This window comes from Lissotriton helveticus, chromosome 1_2, assembly GCF_964261635.1.
Source record: "Lissotriton helveticus chromosome 1_2, aLisHel1.1, whole genome shotgun sequence".
Lineage (NCBI taxonomy): Eukaryota > Metazoa > Chordata > Amphibia > Caudata > Salamandridae > Lissotriton > Lissotriton helveticus.
In genome coordinates this window covers 287,783,901-287,804,548 of record NC_136058.1, presented here as the reverse complement: position 1 = coordinate 287,804,548, position 20,648 = coordinate 287,783,901, and the positions used below count along the sequence as shown (strand labels likewise).

General features: G+C 45.7%; 1 non-coding gene and 1 pseudogene across 2 annotated transcripts in view; one reads left to right on the top strand and one right to left on the bottom strand.

The window, feature by feature from the left end:
• Positions 1-20,648, top strand: part of LOC144807854 (DBIRD complex subunit ZNF326-like) — a 263,958-nt pseudogene that overhangs the window by 20,470 nt on the left and 222,840 nt on the right. The window lies entirely within an intron of this gene.
• Positions 6,185-6,300, bottom strand: LOC144808121 (U5 spliceosomal RNA). Its single transcript, XR_013606652.1, has one exon. It is a non-coding gene; the product is annotated as a U5 spliceosomal RNA (small nuclear RNA).

Below are 20,648 nucleotides of genomic sequence, written 5' to 3'. Positions count from 1 at the left end.
AAAGGGCCGTATTTACAAGGCAGCGTTAAGCCTTGCAACGTGGCGTAGCGCTGCCTTGTAAATATGAAGCAGAGCATAGTGCCGCTGGTGCTCCAGTGATGCTCCAGTCGAGCTGTTCCCTTGTAAATATGCCCCTTTATGTCATTCCAGTTCATTCTATGACACTTCACAACATGCCACTCCATTCAACGACACATCACGACATTCAGCTCCATAACACGTCACTCCAGTCTACACCCCTCCACTCTGACGCTCTATGACGTGCCACACCACTCTACTCCACTCCATGCCACTCTACTCTACGCCACTCTATTCCACTCCCCTCTATTCTACACCCCTCCACTCATACCACATACCCCACTCAAATCCATCCCAATCTAAAGCACTCCTCTCCAGTCTAACCTACTCCACTCCATCACAATCTACCCTATTCCACTCCACCCCAATCTATCCGACTCCCCTCCAAGCTACCCCAATTCACTCTATTCAAATCCACCCCACTCCACTACAATCTACCCGACTCCCCTACAATCTATCCTACCCGGATCCAGTCTACCCCCACTCCACTCCATCCCAATTTATGTCACTCCACCCCAATTTATCCCACTCCACTCCAATCTACCCCAGTCCACTCTACCCCACTACACTCTACTCCACTACACTCAAATCTAAACCTCTCAAGTCCAATCTATTTGAATCTACCCCACTCAAACTCCGTTACACTACACCCCAATCTACCCCACTCCAATCTACCCCACTCTAATCTCCACTATACTCCAATCTATCCTACTTCACTTCCATCTACCCCGGTCCACTCCACCCCAATCTACCCCACTTCATTTTACACCAACATACCCCACTCAAATCTACCCCAATAGAATTGAATCTATCCCATCTGCCCCACTCCATTACAATTTACCCTATTTTACTCCACTCCACTCCATTTTACCCCACATCATCCCAATCTACTCCAATTTGATGTAACCAACTCGAGTTGACCCCACTCCAATCTACCCTTCCAATCTGCCCCACACCCCTACTCCAACCTAGCCCACACTAATCCACCCCACTCCATTCTACCCCACCCCTCTCCACTCTACTTGGTCCAACTCTACCCCATCCCAATCTACCGAAGTCCAATCTATCTCACTCCAATCTACCCCAATCCACTCAATTTTAACCAACTCCATTCTACCCCAGTTTATCCCACTCCATTAAAATTGATGCCACTCCAATCTACTCTACCCCAATCCAGTCTACCCCAATCCACTCCACTCGACCCTAATCTACCCTCTCCACTCAAATCTACCCTTCTCAACCCCATTCCAATCTCCTTACTCCTCTCCAAACTACCCAATCTACTCTACTCACTCTATCCCAATCTACACAAATCCACTCTAGTGTACCCCTTATACTCCACTACACTCTACTTCAATCAACCCCAATTTACCCCTTTTCCATTCCAGTCTGCCCTACTCCACCCTAATCTACCCAAATGTAATCTGCCCAACTCCAATCAACCGCACTCCAATACACCACTCCAATCTACTCCATCCCACCCCACCCACTCTAATTTATCCCACGTAACTCCAATCTACCCCACTCTACTACCTTCTGTGAATACCGAAAGTCTTAAAATTAGGATTTTTCTCAACTTTACTCCTACTAAACTGAGAAAAATCCTAATTTTAAGACTTTTGGTATTCACAGAAGGCATTTAGGAGTCCTAAAGTTAGGAGTCCTAACTTTACTACTACTAAATTGAGGAAAATCCTAATTTTAAGACTTTCGGTATTCACAGAAGGCAATTAGGAGTCCTAAAGTTAGGAGTCCTAACTTTACTACTACTAAATTGAGAAAAATCCCAATTTTAAGACTTTTGGTATTCACAGAAGGCATTTAGGAGTCCTAAAGTTAGGACTCCTAACTTCTGTGAATACCGAAATGAGTAAGGGCCCGATTCACAGAATGAACTTAAGACTCAATCCTAAACTTACTACTATTTTGGTATTCACAGAATGCACTTACTACTTTTGGCATTCACAGAATGCACTTACTACTTTTGGTATTCACAGAATGAACTTACTACTTTTGGTATTCACAGAAGTTAGGATTTTGTCTTAAGTCTGTCTTAAGTTTGTCTTAAGTCTGTCTTAAGTCTGTCTTAAGTTTGTCTTAAGACAAACTTAAGACAAAATCCTAACTTCTGTGAATACCAAAAGTAGTAAGTTCATTCTGTGAATACCAAAAGTAGTAAGTGCATTCTGTGAATGCCAAAAGTAGTAAGTGCATTCTGTGAATACCAAAATAGTAGTAAGTTTAGGATTGAGTCTTAAGTTCATTCTGTGAATCGGGCCCTAAGTGTCTTCTGTGAATACCAAAATGAGTAGGTGCCTTCTGTGAATACCAAAATGAGTAAGTGCCTTCTGTGAATACGAAAATGGTAGTAAGTTTAGGATTTTGTCTTAAGTTAGTTCTGAGAATCGGGCCCTATGGGCCTGATTCACAGAATGAACTTAAGACTCAATCCTAAACTTACTACTATTTTGGTATTCACAGAATGCACTTACTACTTTTGGCATTCACAGAATGAACTTACTACTTTGGGTATTCACAGAAGTTAGGATTTTGTCTTAAGTCTGTCTTAAGTCTGTCTTAAGTTTGTCTTAAGACAAACTTAAGACAAAATCCTAACTTCTGTGAATACCAATAGTAGTAAATTCATTCTGTGAATGCCAAAAGTAGTAAGTGCATTCTGTGAATACCAAAATAGTAGTAAGTTTAGGATTGAGTCTTAAGTTCATTCTGTGAATCGGGCCCTATGTGTTTAGGTCCTTCTGCAGTTCCTGCACTTAGGAGTATTCCCAGAAGACATGGAAGGACGCCTCATCCGCGTGCATCCTTTTAGGCAGGACTTGTATCGATTAAGCCCTCTTGCTTGCATGAAGGCTATTACTGGCAAACATCCTTGGGTGGCCATCCAGGCGTTGTCCTTGTGGTGGTTGGTCAGGCGATTGGAGGTGAACCACATGTGGGTCGCTTTCGCAGATGGGAGTGCGTCAGTTGGTTCGCTGATGTCCTTAGCACGGATCTGGCATTGGGCGATCTTAGGAGTCCACTGGTTTGGGCAGCAGCCACCAGACCAAACTCTTTGACAAACTTTTCCACTTCCTTGTGGAACTACCGGGTATCCAGTTGTAGGGGACACAGCTCACCCACTCTGCCCATACAAAGCACCTCCACGGTGGCAACCAGAAAAAGTGTGAACTGAGAAAGCCACCATTTGCTTTCATGTTTGGTCCTCAGGGTGCTCCTCAAGTAGTGACACATGAAGATTCACCTCAGAATAGTACAATGTCGGGCACTCCCTTGGCTAAAACACATTGCCAAAGCCCATAGTTCTCGCATAGGTGAGAAGTATTGGCTTTGCTAATCCTTATTTATTATGGGGTGCGGTGCCCTTCCACCCTCACACAGTGAGCATCTAACTTATATTTTGCAGATTTGGCATTATTTATTAAATACTGTAAAATATTGGAAATTTGAATCACACTGACATTATCATTAAAATAAACAATGAAACTTTGAAACCTGATGCCAATCCAAAAGAAAACATACAATTAGAATGGTTGTAAAAAGCCTTTTTATAAAACAACGAATAGAAGTTTTCACTGGAGGAAGGAGCTGCCCTGCCAAGTACCACTCATCAGGCGTTAGACTAACGCATTTCATTGTGGAGGTCCGCAAATGCATTCTTAAGCATATATAGCGCCTCAGCTCTGCGGTCCACTGGCTGGAGAGCGCTGTCTGATTAGTGGTAGAACATGACTTGGTAAAAGTGAAGAGTGACAGGAAGTGCGCTGTGCATTCTGCTCGGCCGGTTTCGGGGCTGGCTGATCTCAAGTGAAAACAATTTAACACTAGAATGTAATCACCCGAGAGCGGCATACTGGTCAGGGATGTCCGTTTGTATGAAACTCACACTTATAGGCCGGCGGGTGGGTAGTACCGTATTTGAAATCAGTTTCATTTTGCTCCTGCTGAACTGCTTCCTGCAATCAGGAGCTCAGCTCCTGCAATGCCGACACAGGCAGAAGAAGGCAGGGCAGCGGGCCATCATGGACGGCCATCACTGAGGCGGCCGGCAGCGCGGTGGTTAATCGTTTGGAGCTCAACTGCAGTGTCCAGAGGGCTGCAGCTAGTAGCTGAGCCAAGCGATCCTCACCGGCACAGAGGCAACCCAGACAGCCTGCTGGCTTGTTTGTGCAGCTACTTACATTTACAATGCGGCGCACCATGGGGCAAAAACGGCACAGATGCGTGACGCATCTGTGCCGTAAAGGTGGCGCATTGCTGGAGTTGTATCGCAAGAGCAACGCAGCTCCAGCAAGGCTCGGGGGTGCCCCATCTTTACAATGCTGCGTCAAGACCTACGCCTGGCAGGCGCAGGGTTTTGACGCAGCATTGGCCTGAAAGTGACTGAGTGAAATCTTATAGATTTCACTCAGCCACTTTTGCGAGGTGCACCTGCCCCGGAACGCCCACCCTGCGCCGGAACACCCACAAGTGGCGCAGGGCTTTACAACGTGACGCATCTGCCTAGATGCGTCACATTGTAAATGGGTCATAGGGATGCGCCACGTTTACGCTGCAGTTGCGTGACGCAAACGTGGCGCATTCCCATCATAAATCTGCCCCTTTTAGTCTACAGCAGGGTTTATTTTCTGTCCCAGTCCTGCCTGGAGTGGGGGTGTTTCTTTTCCAGTCTGGCTGGCAGAAACACGTGAGCTCTCTGACAGCTCAGGGCTGGACTGTCTGCAGCTCTTCGGCCTACATTAGCCTACTACGCCACCATTCAATTTTGTAGCCATATTTTACTGAGCCCGCGGCATGCTCTTCCTAATCTCAGTATATTTCTAGACACACTGGCCTCTAAAACTTACTTAGTGCCTGCTGCACAGTGTTGATCTACAATTGATGCCTTGTGAGGCTAAGCAAGTGCCTCACAGCCCCCTGCAAACTTCCTTCCAGTGTGTCTTCGTTGCTGTGAAAGGCTTTGCCCCAATTGTTTTACAGTATGGTCATATTAGAAAGAGATTGTAGGCTTTTCCCCTAGTCCCCTGCGCCCCTTAAAACAGTTCCCACTGCTTCTAGTTCAGGAGTAATGCTTTCAGCGCCAGGATACCTGCCAGGTGACAGCTGCGCTTTACAAATGTTTTAAATAAATAAATAAATAATAGGTTAGTGAACTTTAATTTCAGGAGTTTTCCATTTGGTTCAAGATATCTTATAGAGCTTCTCATTCTTCAAAATATTGTAAATTCCGATATTTAGCTCTTACATTGCACTTCATTCCATAGTTATAATGGTGAGAAGGAGTCACTCTTAGTGTCACACATTTCGCAGATAAATGATACTCAAAAGTACATTGAAACCATTGAAATGTTATATATTCGCGATCTCAAAACTTGGCAGCTATGATAGACTGTGCGCATAAGAAATTAAGAGGCTGAACTTTGTGCACTGCATGCAATCTGTGTTGTGCACTAGCGCTTTGCAACAGTTTTAAGATCTTGGGGCATATTACCAAGGCAGGCGAAACGAAATTATCGCCACTTTTGCAGCCGTTTTCGGCCGCAAAGCGGCGATAATTTCATCGTCCTATTAGCATCTAAAAGCTGTCGCTAACTGACGTTAGCGACAGCTTGTAGATGATAGCGAGCGGTTTGGGGCCCACTTTGCATGTCAGCGATATTTATAGCTAATGATATGCAAAGTGGGCATACCCAACCTGTTAGCGACTGAAAGCAGTCACTAACATCGCTATCACCTATTATCAACGCAGGCGTAGCGATTAAAAAATTTGCGCTAAGCGCGAATATCGCTGAAAACTAACGCCTGCTCAGACCACTTCTTAACCTGTATATCCAATGGGAGTTGGATATTCAGGTTAAGACCCTATTGGCGTTAATGCGTGAATATCGCTGGATTCACTGTTGCTAATAGCAAATGTCTCTAAGCCTATTTAGATATCACATTTGTTGATAATATGCCCCCTTGAGTTTATTTTTGCTCCAATAGGTATAATATCTGATTTCCCCCAACATCCAGTAAACAATATAGAAATTGGGTCTAATGCATATCAATGATCATTTCGATATTTTTGTCTTTAACTGAGTTGGGCATTTCTATCAGAGATAGAACATTCAAAAATTAAGTGAAACTCTTTAATGTACCTCTCCACAGAAATCTTTAGTAAAAGGCAAAAGATTTATTCGGTTAGAAGAGAAACCAAAATATGACAGTTAATTTACTGTGGCAGGGACCGGAGTGAACATAACTCTTTGGAGACTCAGTGTGAGCAGGAAAACTAAATTGGAACTAGAAACATGTTCTGGAGAATACTTTTTCACTCATGTTCTGATAAATTAGGTGGGAAAATTACTTCAAGTATATGAAAAGGATTATTAGTCAAAGAGGATTGTGGGTATGCAAATAAATCCTCGGAGCCCACGTGACAACACTACTCAGTCACACGTGACGCTCGAGATGTATCAGGGTTTACTTTTGTTGTTGCTCTCATTGCGCAATTTTGCTTTTCTCGGTATTACAACGCTTTACTTGAGCATTAGTCTGCCTCCACTACACGTGGGCAGTTTTACATAAATATTTAGGGGCATATTACCAAGCAATAGCGATAATTATCGCTATTGCTTGGTTAGCGATAATAATTTATCGCCGAGCTGCGGCGATTTTTATCGCAGATAAACCTTGCTATTAGCAAGGTTTATCTCTGAAACGATAAAAATCGTCCGAAATGCATGAATATCGCTGTAAAGTCAGCGATATTCATGCATTACCGAGCTAATGCTCTTAGCCATGTTATCCACCTCCCATTGGATAACATGGCTAAGAACTGCTCAGGGCAGGTGTTAGCTTTTGGAGATATTCGCGCTTAGCGCGAATATCTCCAAAAGTTGGTAATAGGAGATAGCGATGTTAGCGACTGTTTCCAGTCGCTAACATCTTGGCACGCCCACTTTGCATGTCATTAGTGATAAATTTCACTGACATGCAAAGCAGGGGCCCAAGATGGTCGCTATCTCCTACTAGCTGTCGCTAACTGGTGTTAGCGACAGCTAGGTAATAGGGAGATAGTTTTATCTCCACTTTCTTGGCTTTTAAAGCCAAAAAAGGGGAGATAAATCCCTTGATAATATGCCCCTTAATTCCCCGCGGGGTCTTTTCGTGATTTGCTGTAAAGCCGCAGCCGGGACTCAAACCCTTGTTCCAGGATTGCAGCTCAAGCTGTTAAATCGCCCCTTTATCCGCCTCTCACACAGCACAAACTCCTGTAACAGAGGATCTGACCGGCTCATTCATTTTAGTACGCCCAGATGACAGAACAAGCATTTGCAATGCAATAGGTCTCGCATTAGGAAAGTTTGAGGTATTGGTATTGTAAATGACAAATATTTTATTTATGTGTTGGTTTTGAAAATAGCGAAATTAATAGCTTTGTCATTTACAATGCCAATAGTTGTAACTTTCGCAAACGTGACACCTATAGCATTTCTAATGCAATATGTGTTGTATTTACATGACTTAGATGTATTAATATTACAAATAACAATGGCTTTTATTTTTGTTAATAATTAATACTTAAATAAAAGTTATTGTAATTTATAATGGCAATAGCTTAAACTTTTGTAAATACCTTTTAGGAAGATTATGTTCAGTGTATTTTATTGTGATGAAAACCCAAGAACAGAAGTGAAATATTAACATATTTTTGTGACATTTGTAATAAATCGTGAAACATTGAGAGAACATATTAGAACCAGTTGTTGTTGAATGGTTGCACAGAGTGATGCTGTGGCGTTCAGTGGTGCTGAGTGATGCAGTGGCATTCAGTGGTGCTGTGGCATTGAGTGATGCTGTGGCGTTGAGGGATGCTGTGGCATTGAGGGATGCTGTGGCGTTGAGGGGTGCTGTGCGCTGAGTGGTGCTGTGGCATTGAGTGGTGCTGTGGCATTGAGTGGTGCTGTGGCATTGAGTGGTGCTGTGGCATTGAGTGGTGCTGTGATGTTGTGGGGTGCTGTGGCATTCAGTGGTGCCGAGTGATTCTGTGGCACCGAGTGGTGCTGTGGCGTTGAGTGGTGCTGTGTTGTTGAGTGGTGCTGTGGCGTTGAGTGGTGCTGTAGCATTCAGTGGTGCTGTGGCGTTGAGTGGTGCTGTGGCGTTGAGTGGTGCTGTGGCGTTGAGTGATGCTGTGGCGTGGAGGGATGCTGTGGCATTGAGTGGTGCTGTGGTGCTGAGTGGTGCTGTGGTGTTGAGGCGCTGAGTGATGCTGTGGCGTTGAGTGATGCTGTGTATGATAGCGCATTTATTCTGAGGTCTAATACCTAAATACCTGGTATGATAACATTGTTTAGCATTACAGTTTCATTTACATAGAGTGTATTACCTCTGACCGGGCTTTGAAGCAAGTGCTGCTTTTAGGGTTGTTTCGTGGTCTAACATTTCTGTACATCATTTTCAGCATTTTCCCCTGGGCTATTTTTATAATGGAAGAGAGAGAGACACACACACACAATGTGTGTGTGTTTGGCTGGTTGAGAGAATGAGTCCACTTCTGGAGGTAGGTACTGTTAGGGTGTATACAAAGTGGTGGCTGTGATGTTTAAATGGGAAATGAGGTGGGGCCTAAATACATACCTTGAACTGGACAAAGTGAATGAGCGAGCCCAACTCTTTCAAAGGGGGGTTGGATGGCTCTCCCCGAATACATTTTGAAAACATAGTGTACAAATGAGTACCGTTAACAGTACATTTTGCACAAGGGAAGCCACCAGGAACTTGGCGGCCATATATTGAAGCACTATAACTAGTCACAGGCCATTTGCTGGAGCCAACTTTTAGCAGCGCCTGCCTGTTTAGACATCTCACCTAGAGCACATTTTATCAACTCAACTCTGGTGAAGTCTGCGGTAAACACGGTCAGATCCCCTTGGGGGTCGCACTGCCCCCACACATATCCTTTAAAGCGGCCTGTGTCACTGCAAGCAGTGTGTTTGCAGGACATTGCAATTTAGTGTTTATTTAGCAAAACTAATTGGAACCTAAAATCCCTTTGCTAAAGGTTAAACATTCAAATATGTATTGCAGACCATGACTGACTTCATCCACTTAATAGATGAAAGTCTTAAGAATATATTAGGAAAATGAAAATGGCGAACTTTCTTGAAAGTAGAGATGCATGAAGGGTTGCACACACGACTGAGAGCAGGCATCTTTAATACTCATTTATTTCTTCACGTGTGTTACACTTTTCAGTTTTGTCCTCACAAAATAAATCCAGATCACAGTGTAAATCTTGCGGCCAAACTACACTGTAAAATACTTTCTACCTGTCTTGCACAACGAAATGGGATGTTTTCATTAAATTGCCTGGGCCTTAATGCTAAATACGGAAACACGAGCCCCCTCAAGACGGGCATCATATCATTCAAATGAGATGTTCGACTTGTGAGGGCGAGCCTTTGATTCTTACTGTAGGCGTTTTAATTTTATCCAAATGACTGGTGAGGGTGAGGCAAGCAAAACTTGGGAACAGCTGAAATGTGCCGACGCTTAATCCCTTATTACTAAATTCTACTCACTGCATGCACAGACAGCTATCCTCCTAGCACATTAGACTGTAATAATAATAAATCACTTCCGAAATGAAAATGATTTCATTCAAAGAAATTGTTATTTTCGCCTTAGACTTGCCCTTGACCGAGGTAATCGGAAGAAAAGAGGTGCAGTACATGCAACAGGAATGACTCCTCTCCATAGTGAGTTCCACAAGTGGCTGGAATCACTTGGTCATTACACACACTGTCATTAGCATGCATTGACAAAGTCCCTGTAATGTACCGTTTGCAACCTTTTGTATTTGTTCGCTCACAATTGTCACTTTTGCCTCATGTCACTTAAAGTTTGCTTTTGTAATTGCTTCTCTTGTAATTTTCTCAAGTATTAGTTCTGTTCCTATTGTGAAGCACTCTGACGCCTTCGGATAAAGTCCGCGCTATAGAAAAAAGCATTAAATAAATAAAAAATTACCTGTTCTCGGGTCGTGCGCAGCTGATATTAGACCCGGGTCCTTGTCCGTACTCTCTTTCCGCGGCGGGCGGGCATGCGCGCGCTTGCTCAGTGCGTAGGAGGGACGCACTGGTCCTTGTTCTTTCGCTTTCGCAGCTATATAGGAGGCCGAGAGGGGGCACAGGCCGGCAGTCAGTCAGACAAAAGAACGGACCGAGCACCATGGAGCCGCCGCTGCTGCCTGCCTCCTGCTGCTCGGCGGGGCCCGCGCTGAACTCTCTGGTGAGTGCGAGGAAAGAGGGGGGGACATCTCACCCCTGGGGGGGTGGGGTTGGTGGCGGCGGCGGCTGCGGGGGTGTCTCTGTATGTGTGCGTGTGTGTGTGTGCGTGTATGTGCGCTCGTGTGTCTGTGTGTGTTTGTGTGTGTGCATGCGTGTGTGTCTGTGTGTGGGCGCTCGTGTGTGTGCATGCGTGCTTGTGCGAAAAGCAGGGGCTGTGGTTGTGTGTGTGTATGCGAGAAGTGCATGAGGCTTCCAAGGAGAGAAGGAGGAGACAGGAGATGGTGAACGCGCGTGCGCGTGACCTGATCCGAATCCGGCTGCGCGTGCCCATCTCCTGTCTCCTTTTTAGGTCGAGCTAGAGTTGCGCATGCGTAGCATGCGCTGTCTAGCTCGACAACTATTGTTTTCAGTTTCCTGGGAATCTGAGACAGGGTTCGGACACGCGCCGATTGCACCTCGTGGGTGCGCACGGCCGGCACATATCCTATCTCAGATTCCCAGGAAGTCAGCCATGCCGCCATGCAGTCGCGCGCGCACACATACACACAGCCACACTCACACACACACACATACACACACGCAGGCAGGCACACACGCACACACACACACACTGCATACACACATGCCCCCCACCCCTTACCTCACCGCGCTCTTTTCTTGCTGGAATCCCTGTTTTCTTGTGGGCTCCTTCTGCCCGGCTCCCAATGGATGGATGGGCGGGCGGGCAGGGGCGATGCGGCCAGGGGCTCCAGTGCTGCTACGGCGGGCGGGCGGGGGCGACGCGGCCAGGGGCTCCAGTACAGTCCATCGCCTCTTGTACGCCATCAGCAAGCGGAGCCGGAGAAGCGGCCAAGAACACTCTGCGCCTGCGCGGAAGTGCTTGTGCCCGCCTGACGTCACTTAGAGGCTGAACCTTACGGTAGGCAGGCGTGGGCCGCAGGGTCCCTCTGACCAGATTCAGATCATCTTTCACCGCCGCTCCTGTCCTAAGAATCGGATCGCGTCGCGCGCCTCGTGAGCAGTTCCTTTGGAATGCAGGGGGAGTCTGCTGTTCATGAGGCATGCGGCACTGATAAGCAGGCTGGTTCTTTGTGTGAGCATTCCATGAGAATGCATGTTAGTGATGTCGGCACTATGTTTTTCCAGTCGAAGGGCAGCTGCGTGTTTAATTTTGAATCGCGCTTTTACTTAAAGTGAAAGTGCGATGCAAATTAAGAAGCAGCTGCGATCTCATCTTTTCACACGCTGTGACTGTTTGGGCTGGGCGTCCGCCGACAGGCTGCTCCCACGGCTCAGCTTGTTGGGTAAGTTTGCGTTTAATGAACATTTTATTGGTCGTGTTGTGAAACGAGCTGGCAAAGTTAATTTTGTCGTCCTTTTTTAGTGGGAGTAAATCAATATTTGTTGTGCAGGCTTGTAAGTGATCTAAGATGTAATTGTGCGAGCTCCGGCGTCCCTCCTAGTCCTAGGTGCGTATTTGCGCACTGACTGACAGTCCTGAGACCACTGAGGAGACCATCTCTTTAAAACTACACTTATTTCACTCCACCAGGCATCCTTTCACTGTGCATCACGCTGTCCTACTGTGTGCTCTTCCTCCGTTCCTGCCACCTGCTGATCTTTCTATGCATACTTACATAAGGATCTTTAAGTCGCGGTGCACTGCTTCCCCTCACCCCAAAATGTACCCCAGGAAGCTTGTAAGTGCGCGGTGAGTTTCGCAATACCTGACTTGTTTTGTTGTTGTCGAGGTATGCTGCTTGCTTTCACTTCTGAATTTGTAATTGGAACCTGGTTCATGCTACTTGTATGCACTTAGTTACATTGTGTGCACTAGTGTACCTTCTGTGTCTAAGCACATGACCGTGTTCAATAAAAAGAAAAATATAGTTCTTCATGTAATGTAAATATGGGCGCAACAGCAGCCACGATAAGAAAGTTCTATACATTACGGACATTAATACTGGTCTGCTGTCAGAGTAGCAGCGCGCGTCATTTTTTTACTTATATGATAAACAACACTGTGTTGTTTTTTTTAAAAGTTTCTAGTAGTACCATATCCGAGTAATTAATGCCATGCTAATACTTTAATTTCTTTAACAAGCAAGCATGGGCACTTTAGAGATTCACATGCCTGGCGTCTGAGTACAGCACTGAACCGTGTACGTTGAAAGTAGTTTTGTATGATGAGTTTTCCGCATACTTCATGGGCACGAAACCTTCTGTTTGTAAAATGACCTAATGATGTCAACATTTTGCAAGACTACTTTAATCCATGCGAGTGAATCATCGACTTCGTCAAGGGGTAGACGGGGTTTGCGGATGTTTCTATTGAATTTATCTAAATACATTAGTAGGAGAGAGAGTTAATATACGCTGTTACGGTACGTTCACGACTGAAGGAGTGTGATGGTTAGTAGCTGTGTTACTGTAGTTGGCAGCACTGACAGTGGCAATGGCCAATGCAGGCGGAAGTGAGCAGGGTCAAGAAAGCTGCATTCATATAGAAATACGGTGGAAGCACCTCCCGCGAAAGCTTGGACCCCACAAGCACTACAAATTACTGCCCTCACCCTAAGGTTCGGAATCAGAGCCTGTAATGGGCGAATGAAATCCGATATACCTGGTAAAACTACCTACAATAGACGGGGGAGAGAGTCCCGCTTGGACTACGTCCTGGCCCAACTAGTGAGGTGGACTACAATTCGGGATTTTAGGGTGATGGAAAGGATTGAGAGTGACCACAATGCCCTTGAGCTCGACCTTGTTCATCCAGGCCCCCAAGCTCTAGTGCCTACAGTGGAAGGGAATAAACCCTGGACAATAGCAGGAGAAGAATCAGGTGGGAGCACCTGGTTACAACCAAGGATAAACTCCCTTTGCTCTATGCTGAGATTATTCTGATTTTGGAAACCATGGGGAGCTATGACATCGAGGTAAACAATATAGACTCCCAGACTAAATTGTATAAGGCCCATGAGTACCTTATAAAAATCGCGGCACTCCATTTAACTAGTAGTTCACGAAAGCCAAGGGAGAGGCGCCAAGGCAAAACATTGTGGTACAATCTAGCATGCAGACGGGCTAGAACAGAACTTCTTGGAGTAATTAAGGAGGGTACAGGAGGGGAACGCCTGAAACAAAGCAGGCGAGCCTATAAAAAGCTTCTTGCCCAGGCTAAAGCAGAATGGGAGGAAAACCAGTGGGAAGAACTCACAAAGGCTTTAGCGCTTCAAAATCAACGCATGTTCTGGAGGATAGTGAACGGGGGGTCAGGGAACCTACAATCGGCACTTGAGCCTAATATAACACCTGGGGTCTGGCAGACTCATTTTCAGTCCCTATATAGCTCTGAGCCGGGAGAACTTCCTGCTGCTATTGAGGTGGACGGGCCGGGCTACCAAGGGGAGCCAATAACACTGGGTGAGGTCACTGCTGACCTCTCAGGCCTGGCTTCCGGGAAGGCGCCGGGACTGGACAGCTTACCGGGGGACTTGTTTAAACAGGAGCCCACTGTCTGGGCGCCTTACCTCGCTGCCCTTTTCAACAGTGTTCTCGGTGGGATGGAAATCCCTAGTACTTGGCTGGGGGCAGAGGTGGTCCCCATCTTTAAAAAGGGCTCCCCTCTCCTCCCAGCCAACTACAGACCGATTAGTCTGATAGACGTACCGCAGAAGCTGTTCGGTAGGGTTTTGCTGAACAGGCTTCAGGATTGGATGGAGGAGGTGGGAGCCCTTAGTCCCTACCAGGCGGGATTTAGGAAGGGGGTATCCACAGTGGACCAGGTTTTTAGATTGAATCTAATCTATTGGAAGACAGCAAAGTTCGACGGCGGCAGTTTGTACACAATTTTTGTGGACTTACGGGCCGCCTTCGACCTGGTGCCCAGGGGGAAACTATGGAGCGTCTTGGCAGAGATGGGTCCCCCCCCAGATATCCTGTCAATCTTACAGAGGCTGCACCACAGTAACTACGCCCGCGTGAGGTGTGGGAGATCGGGGGAACTGACTGATAGATTCCCCGTTGGCCGAGGGGTAAGACAGGGCTGTGTGTTGGCGCCGACCCTGTTTTGCCTTTTTGTCAACGGGGTAATCGCCCATCTCAATGCCACCGACTATACTGACGCCCCCAAACTAAATGGCAGCAGGGTGCCCGCAATTATGTTTGCGGACGACACCCTGTTGCTATCTAAAACCCCAATGGGTATACAAAGGATACTCGACTCCTTCATGGCCTTCTGCCTTGATAGAGGGCTAGAAATTAATGCCACAAAAACCAAATTCATGGTTTTGAACCCGAGCCAGAAACTGCGCCCGAATCCACAACTGGGAGCCGTGCGGCTCGAGAGAGTAGCCACCTTTGAATATCTTGGTGTGACTCTTAACGAAACCATGACCTGGGGATCCCACCAGAGTATGGCAAACCTTAAACTTATACAAACCACTGGGGGCATCGCCCGGATGATGACTGGCTCGTCGTACCGTCCATTGGGGGCTCTAATCCAGATATATAAGGCCCAGGCTAGGGGAGCGACTATGTACGGGGCTGAATTGTGGGGTCATATGCCCTGCCGGAGCCTGTCATTAACAGAAAATAAGTTCATAAGACAGATAGCCGCACTCCCCCCGAGTACCCCGCTCCTTCCCTTGAGGCTTGACTTAGGGTTACGACCACTAGCTGACGAGATAAGCCTGAGACCCATAGCCTTTTGGCGTAGGCTATGGAGTAGCGATGATCTCGCAGATTATAGGGCGGAACTGGTCGAATTACTGAATCACCCCAAGGTGCTTAGTATCCCCTGGGTCAAAAATATTCAAGCTACCTGTATGGAATTAGGGCTCCCTGATTTATGGACTGAGCCGGCGATGGTAGCATCAAACATATCTAAGAGGTCCCTGTCGAATTTGTACCACGAACACAAATGGGCAAGGACCAAAGCTACCCAGCCAGACGGGTCTCTATCGTCTGTGTTCTTGCAAAGTAAGGATGTTTATAGGTTTGAGAAGGCACTGGATCCTATCTACCCCATACTTGCCAGAAAGCTGTTCCTCCAGTGGAGGTACGGCACATTGCCCTTCCGGTCCTTTACAAGCTCGTGGTCATCGGCTTCCCCCGCAAAGCACTGTCCTGTATGTGCCGATAAGGAGGAAAACGACCTGCATGTGGTCTTTTTTTGCCCAGCCTTCAAGGCAGCTAGAAAGTACTGGCTCCTTCCTTTGATAAGGAATATGGGTGGCAGGGAATATGCACCAATGTACAGGATTTTAAAATCTGATGTTACCGGCCCAACTGTCTTTGCACTCTCCAAGTTTTTTACTAATGTCTGGTATACGCGTAATCGCTTTTTAAAGATGTTGGGTAGTGCTTAGAAATTCTTCTCTTTTTTAAAATGTTTAAGCCTGTACAGGAGACTTTTTAATATATGTATTCTATGCTATATCTGTTATGATGGAGTTACATGTGTTTTTTCTTTCTGTACTGTGTATCTTTTATGACCAAATGGTCGAAATAAAGATTGGAAATGATAAAAAAAAAAAATGATATAGAAATACGTTTTAAGTGCTATGTGGCTGTCTTCATTCTCTCGTGTACCCCCCTTTACTTCTCTCCTTTGCTTGTGTCCCTAGATCCTTATTCTCACTCTCCAGTTCTCTTTTTGCCTATCTCTCACTATTCCTCTTTCTCTCTCTTCCCTTTCTCCCCGTCTCCTTTCTTTTGTTGTTCTCACTTCCTTGCATTGCTTTCTTCCCCGCTCTCCAAGCTTCTTTTGCAGTCCTTCTTTCTGCTGCTTCATGCCTCTTTCTGCATTGATATCAAGTGCTCCCTGACAGGTGAGACACATGCAGACAGTCCTGTTTTCTTTAACCCAATAGAACATGTTTTTAAAGGCCTATTCCTGCAACGGAAAATACAAAACTTCAAAGTGCTAGAATGAGTCTGAAAGTGTCACATAGCACTCCTTTGTTTTGTGAGCTATTATACAATTTACAAGCATGCCTAATACAGATGTTAGTTGTATTTATATAGCGCCATCAGTGGATATATGGCACTAGGCAGGTCTATTGTATGCCCCTCTCTTGTTGAGATAATGCTCGAGTTTACTTTGACTTATATTGGAGCATGTCTTTCTGAAAGAATGTGCACACTATTGCAGTGCCAGAATAAAACGTATCAATTATGGAGCTTTACCGCTCACATCTTCTGTACTCATACCTTCCCCCTCCAAGAGAATCCCTTCAGATACAACCCCGTCGCGTATTGTGAGTGCCTATCTGTTCTTTGACCTAGATTTTTTTTAAAGGCGTTGACCATCTGCCAAAGAGCCTTCTTTTCATGTCAACACTGAGTCCGTCTGCCCTTCTCGCTTTATTGGAAGTAATCCTTCCTGTTCCTCTGATTATTTTACTGTATCTAACGATGGAATCCTACCATTCGTCGTTTTTTTCAGGGAGGAAAGGGTACTCTATTTTCACCCAGCAAGCATTACCCCACAAATTGGAGTTTGGATTTTTTATCTCGAATTGAAAAACAGAAAAAACGATTTACATGTAGTGTCTACTTTTTTAGGTTTCGGTGAGCCAACGTACACACACAACCAAACACACACACAACACCACCCCACACACACAACACACACACACAACCACACACACACACAACACCCCCCACACACACAACACCCCCACACACACAACCACACACACAACTCCAAACACAACACACACAACTCAAACACAACACACACAACCACACACACACAAGACACACACAACCACACACACACAACCCCAAACACAGAACACCACACACACAATCCCACACACACACAACCACACACAACCATCTATCTATCTATGTATCTATCTATCGCCCTCACTCTATCTAGCTATCTATCTATCGCCCTCACTTATCTATCTATCGATCTATCTATCTATCTATCTATCTATCTATCTATCTATCTATCTATCTATCGCACTCACTCTATCTATTTAGCTATCGCTGTCACTCTATCTGTCTATTGCACTCACTCTATCCATCTATCGCATCACCACAGCATCACTCAGCACCACCACAGAATGACTCAGGGGCACCACAGAATCACTATGCGCTACCAAAGCATTACTGAACACCACAGCATCACTCGTCGCCACCTCAACATCACCTAGCGCCATCACAGCATCAATCTGTGCAACCATTCAACAACAACTGGTTCAAATAAGTTCTCTCAATGTTTCAAGCTTTATTACAAACTAGCAGCCCGTCCCGACGTTGTCCGGGTATGAATTGCTGCCTGCCAGTAGTATATTGTTTTGTAGGATTTCGTTTTGATAGAATTTCTTATCTGTGACAGGCCTGTGAAACGCTCTGATTCACAGTGCACTGCTGATGCACTTAAGAGTGTGCGTTCAGTAGTATGTAAACTCGAGTTTCCCTACTTTATTTTTCATTGCAATATTATATAGCGCGAACTCGACAATATGGCATGAGCACAATTTACATTACAGAAGAACACATTCATTTGTGGTAGGCACGGGGAGACAAAGCGATTTGCCTGGAATCACAGGATGTTGAGCTGATGCCGAGATTCGAACGTAGCACCCCAGCTCTAAAGTTCGCAATTCTAGAACTTGTGGCGGGAGGTGTGTCTAAAAGTGTATGTCGGTGCTGGCCATCAATGAGGGAGACCTGTGCATTTTTCAAATGGGTGGTGAAAAGTATGTTGCTGGAGATGTGGGCCGCCATGCCACCAATGTACTTACCGGGGGAAGGTAAACACCCATTATTCCGCAACTTTCTTTCCGCATACCATCACTCCGCATACTTTCATTACGAAAGTACCATGACTCCGCAATGCCAGTATAGCGCATGGCATTACATTGTATATGCTTTTACCATGCATACATTTACAACGAAATTTGTTGTAAATGCATGAATGGTAAAAGCATGTTATTTTTAATATTTGGATAAGGTAAGTATGGGTATGGGGGTATATGTTTTGGGGTACTGAGGTATATCTTTTGGGGTGTTTGGGTATTTTAAGTGTTCAGATATAGTTTTGGGTTATGGGGTACAGGGGTATTTTTAGGGTTTAGGGATAGGTATGGGTTTTGGGGTACAGGGGTAATTTTAGGGTACAGGGCTAGGTTTGGGTTTTGGGGTATAGGGGTATTTTTAGGGTTCAGGGGTAGGTTTGGGTTTTGGGGTACATGGGTATTTTAAGGGTTCAGGGCTAGGTTTGGGTTTTGGGGTACAGGGGTATTTTTAGGGTTCAGGGCTAGATTTGGGTTTTGGGGTACAGGGGTATTTTAGGGTTCAGGGGTAGGTTTGGGTTTTGGGGTACAGGGTTATTTTTAGGGTTCAGGGCTAGGCTTGGGTTTTGGGGTACAGGGGTATTTTTAGGGTTCAGGGGAAGGTTTGGGTTTTGGGGTACAGGGGTATTTTCGGGTTCAGGGGTAGGTTTGGGCTTTGGGTACAGGGGTATTTTTAGGGTTCAGGGCTAGGTTTGGGTTTTGGGGTACAGGGGTATTTTTAGGGTTCAGTGGTAGGTTTGGGTTTTGAGGTACAGGGGTATTTATAGGGTTCAGGGCTAGGTTTGGGTTTTGGGGTACAGGGGTATTTTTAGGGTTTAGGGATAGGTTTGTGTTTTGGGGTATAGGGTATAGGGTATATTTATAGGGTTAAGATGGGTTAGTGTTGAAGGGTGTTGGGGTATTTTAGGGAGTGAGGGTGGGTTATGATTATGGGGTGCAGGGGTATTTAAAAGGAGCAGGGTGGACACCCGGAGCTGGAATGTACAGAACCTGGCAAGAAAAAACAATGAAATATTTGGCACAACGCTCGCTTTTATTTTCCCGTAATCCCGCGCCCGGCACACGCCCACAATATGAGATATGGCATGAAAGGCACAACACAAAAACAACAGTTGATGGACAGAACGCAGAACAATGTCATACATTCACCCCAGTACAGAGATCTGGGTCTAAATCCTTCATTTTTTTGCGCTTTCACACCACCCCAGTTCTGACATGACCATATACAAACCTGCCTTGACCCTGTGCCTCATGTGAACAGTCTAGCCCAAACTGCCAAGCCATGTCTTTCCTGGACCAGAAGCCAGCATCCTAGGACTAGTTTCTGGCTATCAGCTGTCTTCAACCAGGATAACTTGACACCAGGGGTTGGGAAGAGGATGGGACTCACGTCTAAGCATACCCAACCTACTCGGGGTGACAAATGCAAAAACAACAGTTGATGGACAAAATGCAGAACAATGTCATACATTCACCCCAGTACAGAGATCTGGGCCTAAATCCATAGTTTTTTTGCACTCCACACCACCCCAGTTCAGACATGGCCATATGCAAATCAGCCTTGACCCTGTGCCTCATGGGAACAATCCAGCCCGAAGGGCGGAACGTACCACACGCCCCCAGCGTTTGTCACGCCCCCCAGCACACGCCCACAGCACAACGCAGACACGCCCACAAGGGACTACTTTGCTTGCACGGTTCTTTTACCTTTTAAATGTATATGGTGGGCGTCTGCATAGCCTATGTCCTTCTGCTGCAACTGCCCTTTCCAACGCTGTATTGGGTGTTGTGATTGGTGCTGTGGTTCCTGAGATTACCCGCCTCAAAGGTTTGGGCTCTCTCTTTATTATATTAGTATGGATGTCACAAAAAGATGTTAATATTTCACTTCTGTAAATGTAAATGTAAATGTAGTTGAGCTTATATAGCGCACAGCTACCCGCAGTGGGTTTCCCGGCGCTTGCTTAGGGAACCCTTCCTGGTATTCCCCTGTGAGATAGCAGGGTATCCACAAGGTGAAAGTCAGGCATCCCGCCGCGAGGGGCCGTTGTGGAGATTAAGCAAGCTATTGCCCAGAGTCGCAGAGTGTGAACCCGTGAGTCGAGGAGGCACCGGGGCGAGAATTATCGAGTCCGTGGAATTTTTAGCCCAAGACCCGCCGAGGCGGGGAATTGAACCCTGGTCCAGGACCGATCTCAGCTTCCGGGTCTGCTGCCTCTAACCCCTGAGCCACACTTCTCCACCATCTGTTCTTGGATTGTCGTCACAATAAAATACATTGAACATAATGTTCACATAAAATTTATTTACAAAAGTTAAAGCTATTGCCATTATACATTACAATAACTTTTATTTAAGTATTAATTATTTAAAAAAATTAAAAGCCATTGTTCTTTGTAATATCAATACATCTAAGGTACGTAAATACAACACATATTGCATTACAAATGCTATAGGTGTCACATTT